Source organism: Suricata suricatta, chromosome 12 (assembly GCF_006229205.1).
Source record: "Suricata suricatta isolate VVHF042 chromosome 12, meerkat_22Aug2017_6uvM2_HiC, whole genome shotgun sequence".
In the NCBI taxonomy this organism is placed as follows: domain Eukaryota; kingdom Metazoa; phylum Chordata; class Mammalia; order Carnivora; family Herpestidae; genus Suricata; species Suricata suricatta.
The window spans coordinates 95,212,375-95,220,256 of record NC_043711.1 but is presented as its reverse complement, the minus strand read 5'-3'; the positions used below and the strand labels follow the sequence as shown (position 1 = coordinate 95,220,256).

The following is a 7,882-nucleotide window of genomic DNA, read 5'->3' as shown; positions in this document are numbered from 1 at the left end:
GAAATTCACTCCGAGGAGAACGTCGCGTTTCTGAGAAGTCCCGCTGCCTGGACAATCTCGTTTAGGACTCTCCAGGGCGGCCTTCAGCTGGCTGACTCTGGGGAGCCCCTTGCCGAGGCCGAGACAGGTGCGGGGGTGGGAGGTGAGGCTGAGGGCACCTCCGCGGCAGAGACGGCTTCCCTTTGAAGCGCAGTCTTTGTTTGCTGGGGTCCCGTTTGTCTCCTGGTGCTTCTGTTACTCGTGCTTTCGGTGTCATATCCAGGAAATCATTGCCAGATCCACTGTCACAAAACTCAGCATGTTTTCTTCTCGGACTTTTATAGTTTTAGATCTTACACTCAGGCCCTAAGTCCACTTGGAGTTTTATATGTGGCCTAAGGGAAGGGTCTAGCTTCAGTCTTCTGCGTTTGGGCGTCCAGTTTCGCCACCACCACTTGCCGAGACCGTCCTTGCCCCGTTGTGTGTTCTTGGCACCGTGTTGAAGCTCATTCGACCATATGTGCGAGGGTTTATTTCTGGGCTCTGTTCTGTTCCGTTGGCCTGTGAGTCTATCTTGGTGCCAGCACTGCAGTGTTTGGATTACGGTGGCCTTGTATACAATATGTTTTGAAATTGGGAAATGTGTGAACTTGGGAAGATTGTTTCTACTATTCAGGGTCTCCCCCCTTGAGATCCAGAATACATTTTAGGACCGTTTTTTCTATTTCTGCAAAAATGCCATTGGGATTTCGACAGGAATCGCATGGAATGAGTAGATTGCTTTGGGTGGTATGGACATTGTTATAATATTAAGTCTTCCAACCCCTGAACACAAGATGTCTTTCCATTTATTTGTGTCTCCTTTAACTTCTTCCGGTAATGTCTTATAGTTTTCAGAGTACAAGTCTTTTGCTTCTTTGGTTGAGTTTATTACTAAAGATTCCCCCCCCCTCTGGAAAAACTACTTTTATTTTATTTTATTTTTTAATAGTTTATTGTCAAATTGGTTTCCATACAACACCCAGTGCTCTTCCCCACAAGTGCCCTCCTCCATCACCACCACCTCCCTTCCCTCCCTCCCCCTTCCCCATTCCTAAGGATTTTAGTCTCTGTGATGTTCCTGTGAATGGGATTGTTTTTATAATTTCTGTTTCAGATTGCTCATTGTTTGTGTATATATGGAAGGCAACTGATTTTTTTCATGTGCCAGTTTTGTATCCTGCACCTTGGTCAAATCCATTTGTTAGTTCTAACAAGTTTCATGTGCGTGTGTATGAAATCTTTAGGGTTTTCTACATATAAGATCTTGTTATCTGAGAATAGATACAGTTTTACTTCTTTCTTTCTGATTGGGATGCCTTTTATTTCTTTTTCATACCTAATAGCTCTGGCTGACTTCCAGTGCTGTGTTTAATTCAAGTGGCAAGAGTAGGCATCCTTGCCTTGTTCCTCATATTAGAGGAAAAGTGTGAGTATGATGTTCACTGTGACACACAGGTTTTCTTTTTTTTAATTAAGATTTTTTTTTTCTACTGTTTATTTTTGAGAGAGCGTGTGAGCAGGGGAGGGGCAGAGAGAGAGGGAGACACAGAATCCGAAGCAGGGTCCAGGCTCTGAGCTGTCAGCACAGAGCCCGATGCGGGGCTCGAACTCACAAACCATGAAATCATGACCTGAGCTGAAGTCAGACGCTTAACTGTGCCCCCCAGGTTCCCCAGACACAGAGGTTTTCATAAGTAGCCTTTATTATGTTGAGGCAGTTTCTTACTCTTCCTAGTTTGTTGAGTACTTTTATCATGAAAGTGTTTTGAATTTTGTTAAATGCTTTTTTCCTGCATTGATTGAGGTGACCGTGAGGTTTTTGTCCTTCGTTCTGTTAATGTGGCGTGTCACATGGGAGTTGACTTTTGAGGCACAGGTTTGGTTTGCTTTTGGGGGACGTGGCACTCATAGCTGTTGTGTTCCTTCATCAGGAGGCACATGATGTTGACTTCTCTCTCTCTCGGGGAGAGTAACAGCCATTAGGCCTGTTATTTAGTGCTTAGACGAGTCATTTCATTGGAGGTTGCAAAATGTAGATATTCCAATTCTAGTATTCCTTCTTTGTTCCGAAACTGGAATACTTATATAAAAAGAAACTTCTTTGTGGTGGTGGGAATCTACGTATGTGGTAAAATTGCATAGGGAGGGGAAGGGGGAAAGAGTTGGGGAGAGAGAGGGACGCAAAACATGAGAGCCCATTGAATACTGAAAACGAACCAAACAGAGCTGGAGGGGGAGGGGGAGGGGGAGGGGGCTGGTGGTCATGGAGGGGGGGCACTTGTGGGGAAGAGCACTGGGTGTTACATGGAAACCAATTTGACAATAAACTATTTAAAAATTGTATGGAACTAACACACTCTCGCACTGGCGCGTGCAAGCCTGGCGCAACGTGAACGAGCTCTGCGGCTTGCACTGACATTAGTTTTCTGGTTGTGATGGTTCCACGGTTGTGCAAGAAAGAGGTCACCACTGAGGAAACTGGGTGCAGGGCACTGGGACCTTTTTGTATTATTGTTTTGCAACTTCCTGTAAATTTATAATTAGTTTTTAAAAGAAAAAGAAGTTTCCTTCAGTTACTATTTGACTACCAGTAATATATAGTTTAAGCGAGATAATGCTTAATTATTTGCCTGTGTTTTATTATTATTTTTTTTTTAGTACGCTTTAGGGCCAGCGTGGAGCTTGAAGTGGCCACCAGGAGATCAAAAAGGCAAGTCTGGGGCCAGCCAAGTGTCCGTATTTGCCTTTGTTTTTATTTAATGAGCTGATGCCTTAGAATCCCCCAACAGTGGCTAATTTTTTTAAAGCATCACGAACTCATTGATTTCAGTATATTTTAAATATTTCAGTCCTTTACATTATTGTAATTGGTGCTCAAATTCCAGTGTTTCACCAGTAAGGACCTCTTCAAGTCCTTTTGACTTGACCCTGAAATCTTTGAGTGCTTCCACTCTCTGGTAGCACAGGGGGCTCCAAGTTCGCCTTGCACATTTCCTACCCAGGTCCTGGAGTCACGTTTCTCCAGAGAGGGGTCCTTTCACTGTGAAGTGACATTTGGAGACCGAGTCTGAGAGCTAGGGGTGCCCACTGCCACCGAGCTTGTCATTGCTTCTCGGTCTTTTTAATGAGCAGAGCTTACGTTCTTTAAAGAACAAAAATTCAGGACTGTGGGATTTTTACTTAACCTCATCTCTCCTGGAAATCCCGGCTCTCAGGGGCTCCAGGGAAGCCATCACCGATTTTAACTTTGCCACCTGGGACCAGACCTAGTCTTGACCGGGAGGAGGGAGTCACGGCCTGGGACGGCCCCGTGGAGAGAGTGGCGGTCACTCCCACTGAGCTGAGCCTGAGGCTCTCCTTTGCAAGCTGGCAGGCAGGGTCACCTTCCGGTCGCCACGGTCACGTTAGTAAGTGAGACATCAGAGACAGAGGCGAAGCCAGGGTGGGGGTCATGTGGCTCAGATGCGGGGCTGTACCTTCCCTTCCCTGCCCAGGAGGAGCCCCTGCTCAGTGTTGACCCTTCTAGCCCTTCTTCACACTTCCAGTGCCCTCGTCCACACCCTGAAGCACCGTCACCTCGCCGCGTTTCCTGTGGTTTCACACGGTGCTTGCCGGCAGCTTGGCTCCCCCTCTCGCTGTGCTGAGATCCGTCCGTGTTGATGCGTTACGGCTCCTTCCCTGTCCGTCCATCCTTTCTCACTGCTCCCAGAACACCTTGCGTGACTGTGCCTCAGCGAACCCCCGGAACATGTAGCTTGTCTCTAATCCTGTGCTACTGCAGATATATTCTGACAGGCGTCTCCTGGGGCAAGAGTGTGCTTTTTCTGTAAATGGCTAAGTAGCGAATATTTTCAGCTTCAGGAGCCAAGAGGTGCAAAAAAAAAAAGTTAACGTCGGTACTTATGTAACAAGAGAAAAAATTTCCATAATTTTTTAAACTGAGTTTTATGCCCATTGTGGGGCTTGAACTCATGATCCTGAGATCCAGAGTCACTTGCTCTACCGACTGAGCCAGCCAGGTGCCCCTGCATTTAAAAAAGACAATATTTATTTATTCTTGAAAATGCAAAAGACAGAGAGTGAACAGGAGAGAGGAAGAGAGAGAGGGAGACACAGAATCTGAAGCAGGCTCCAGGCTCCTAGCTGTCAGCAGAGCCTAACACGGGGCTCGAACCCATGAATGAGGAGATCATGCCCTGAGCCGACGTCAGATGCTTAATGGACTGAGCCACCCAGGTGCCCCCATGAAATTTTTTTTTATTTTTGAGAGAGAGAGAGCATAAACAAGACCCAGCACATGAGTGGGGGGAGGGGCAGAGAGAGAGAGAGCGTAAACAAGACCCAGCACATGAGTGGGGGGAGGGGGGGAGAGAGAGAGAGAGAGAGAGAGAGAGAGAGAGAGAGAATCCAAAGGAGGCTCCAGGCTCTGAGCGGTCAGCACGGAGCCTGATGCGGGCCTCAAACCCATGAACTGCGAGATCATGACCTGAGCCAACATCGGATGCTCAACCAAGTGAGCCACCCAGGCGCCCCCCCCCATGAATTTTTAACTAAAAAACCCAAAGCTTTATTTATGGACATTGAAATTTGAATTCCCTGTAGTTTTCATGTCATGAAATATTCTTGTGAAACTCGTTCCAGCCACTGGAAGATGTTCAAAAGCACGCTCCCTGGCAGGGCAGCAGGAGGCGGGTCGGCCGGTCCTCGGGCGGCGTCCGCCCCTCCCCGCTCTCCCGGGCCCGGGCGGGAGTTGCTGGGTGCAGGGGGACCGGAGACTTCAAGTTTCCCAGGCACTGCCAGACGCTCTTCGGAGTGACTCCTCCGTCCTGGACTCTCCGCACAGGACCGTGATTGCCGGTCACCCTCGTGCTCTCTCCCGGCCCTGCGCGTGCCCCGCGCGCCCGGAGGCGTGGCCTCGTCCGCAATCACGTGGAGCGTGCAGGTGGAGCGTGCGCGCCTTCGTGCTGCATAACTGCGCTTTCCGAAGGCAGAAAATACGGACCAACAATACGGATTTTTAAGTTACCCGTTCTCCTTCTGCTCAGAGAGAACCCGAGTAAAAGCCTGGCACCTGTCCTTCCAGAGTTTTTCCTGTGTATAGACACCATTAATTTAATTTTTCAAGGCTAATATATATTATGGCTTTGGAATCTGCTTGTCTCACTTGACGAACTTACCGGTTAAGATTATTTCTGCTGCAAGTGATGAGTTCGGGGTCACGGAGCCCTCACTGTTGCATTATGGCCCTCGCCCAGCCTTTTCTGCCTCTAAGGAAAATATTGCTGGCTTGCTGCCCTCCATCCGGAGGGCTTCTCCAGGGGTGAAGAGGGAGAGGGCGGGCGTGAGAACGAAGAACGCCAGCCCCTCGGTGGCAGGTGCCGCTTGGCTCCTTTCTCCTCTTGCCACCAGGACGCTCTTGTCCACGCAGACACTCTGCTTAGTGCTGGAAGCCTCCCGTGCAGACAGCTGTGCCGAGAAGATTCTGCCAGGGTCCCTGTCATTATCATCCCGGTGCCGCCTGTCCTCACATTCACAAAGTTTTATCATGTAGAGAAATCTTTCCCTGAACCCAGGTCTCTATCAAAGGCAGAAAAGGGAGCTGATGAAGGAAGGCGTCTGTGCCTCACACCAGCCCTTGCCTCCCGCCTCCCCCTCCAGCAGGCGTCTGGGCACCGGGCTCAGCCTCCCTGCCGCAGGTAGGGCCCCAGGTGTGGCTCATCCACCTCCTTCTTTGGCTGCAGGTGGGGGGCTCAGGAACGGGGCAAACTGCACGGCTGGAAGGAACTAAGGCCCACGCCTGGGGTCAGCCTGGGGTCGGGACCGGCCGCCCTGCCTGCGTTCGCTGTTCCATGTGTGTTTTGTCTGCAGTGTTACCATAAGCGGCTTCGACGCCTTTCGGAAGTACGAGGGGGCTTCCCAGAGAACGCCACCACCTTCCACCAGAGCCTCCTGCAGCTGTGCGGGTCCGGAACCGGCAGGATGGACCCTCGTGTTCCGGGCTTCACCGCTGCTAGAGGCCCGTGGGGGCGGACCTGCCACCCCAGGCAGCAGGAGGCCACCAGCCCGGGGAGCCCGGGGCACCTGAGGGGAGAAGCAGTGGGGGTGGGGGGCAGCCTCGCGGGATCCTCACTAAGGCCTGGCGGCAGGAATCAGGCCTGGTCTGCCTGATGCAAAGGCCACCACCCTGCACGGGCAGCGCACCTGCTGCCAGCCCCGGAGTTCAGGGACGGTGACCCAGGTGACCCAGCTGAGTCCATGTATTTGCAAAGCCACCTGAACACAAACACGGAAGCCGGCTGATTCAGCAGCAGTCATTTTTATTCCTACGTACGTATCCAGTGACATGCGTGTCTTCCATCCATTTCTAGACTCTTTCACGAGTCCAGTGAGATGAGGCAGGGGTGCTGCACAGCAGCGCCAGGCACCCCTGCCTCGGACCTGCCTTCCCCTCCCCTGCCCGAGGCCCCATCAAGAGCAGCAAAGCCTTTCTCAGGACCCAGGACCTAACATGCCCAGGACCCAGGACCTAACATGCCCCTCTTACAACTTACACGGCGTCGGACAAAGAGTAAGCCTCACCTTCCAAGGTCTCAGAACAAATGAAAAAGCAGCACTTTAACAATTCCTTCATTTTTACAAAGAAAGTTACAAGAATTCAAAATTTTGATTAACCTTGAGAACAACTCAAGCTTGGCCCGGCCTGTACTGGAGAAAACATCAAATAAAGCCTGGGGTTGGCACCCTTCGGGCTTGTCTCGGTTCCTGAGGCTTCCAGGAGGGAGCGCAGGGATGTGCTCACGGGGTCGGCAGGCTCCTGGGAGCGCAGGCCCACGGAGGGGACAGGCGGCCCTTCCCTTGTGAGCGCCCATCTGCATGGCCCCGGCCAGTCACGCGGCCTGCCTCCCGCGGGCTGCTCCTACGGGCATGTGGGGCCTTCACCCCAAAGCCATGTGCGCCCGTCGGCAAGAGCAGCCTGGGAGGCCGGCTCACTGGTGAGGAAGGCCAAGTATCCCCCTCTCCCCCAGGACCATGTTGGCTGGGGTGGGAAAGAGTGAAAAAATGGGGCGGCCCACAGGAAGCTGTGACATCTTCCTTCTTCTGTCGTGTGGCCGAGAGCCACAGAAGTTCCTGAACGTCTGACTCCATCTGCGGGAGCAACAGCAGGAACCTAAATGGGAGGGAGCATGGCCACGCGGCTCTGCCTCAGGTGAAGTCCTCCCCGCACAGGGGTGCTGTCATGTCAAACCCATGGCCCAGGGCCTTGGAGACGGGTTCCTGGCACGGCAGCTTCTCAGTGATTCTGGCTGCTGTTTTGGGAACAGTTCCAATTTGGTTTCCTACACGTCCAGGAGCAGTAGAAACGGGTGCGCCTTCTGGAGGGAATGGGGGAGGATCAGGGTGCCTCCTCTCTCTTTTGCATCTAAATCCTAATTAATGGCAGGTCATTGATTCTTCCTTGCACTTGAATCAGACCAGTTCTAAGGCCTGTGATTCTGACGTCCTCGGCTGCAGAGGAGCTGGCCACCACCCTGCCCCGCGCGGTCTCCCCACCAAAGCAGAAGTGGGATCCCGGCTGCGGCCACCCTGCCGAGGACTCTGCCGAATGTGCAGGCCCCCGTGGGAATGTGGAACTGAGACCCTGGGGGGCCGAGTCTTGCTGCTCTGACACAGGTTCATGGAGAGGATCCCTCTCGCCCACCTTTCCACGCTCCTCTGCTCACAAAGGAATGCGCAGGCACACCAGGGCCTCCCCAGGCCCAACAGGGTACTATGGAGCCACGGCCATTGTGGGCTGGGCCCTGGCCCTTGGCCTTACATCAGGTGGGGCCTGGCCAGCGTTCCCACTGTGAAGAGAGGCAGC

The 7,882-nt window shown here is 52.2% G+C and overlaps 1 protein-coding gene across 3 annotated transcripts in view; it reads right to left on the bottom strand.

Annotated features, from left to right (window-relative positions):
- Positions 1-6,321: 6,321 nt before the first annotated feature.
- SLC9A8 (solute carrier family 9 member A8) overlaps positions 6,322-7,882 on the bottom strand; it is a 63,924-nt gene continuing 62,363 nt past the window's right edge. For all 3 annotated transcript variants that reach the window (XR_003901276.1, XR_003901277.1, XR_003901278.1), the window contains exon 19: positions 6,322-7,394. The gene's annotated coding sequence lies outside the window, so the exon portion shown is untranslated. The remainder of the gene's footprint in view (positions 7,395-7,882) is intronic.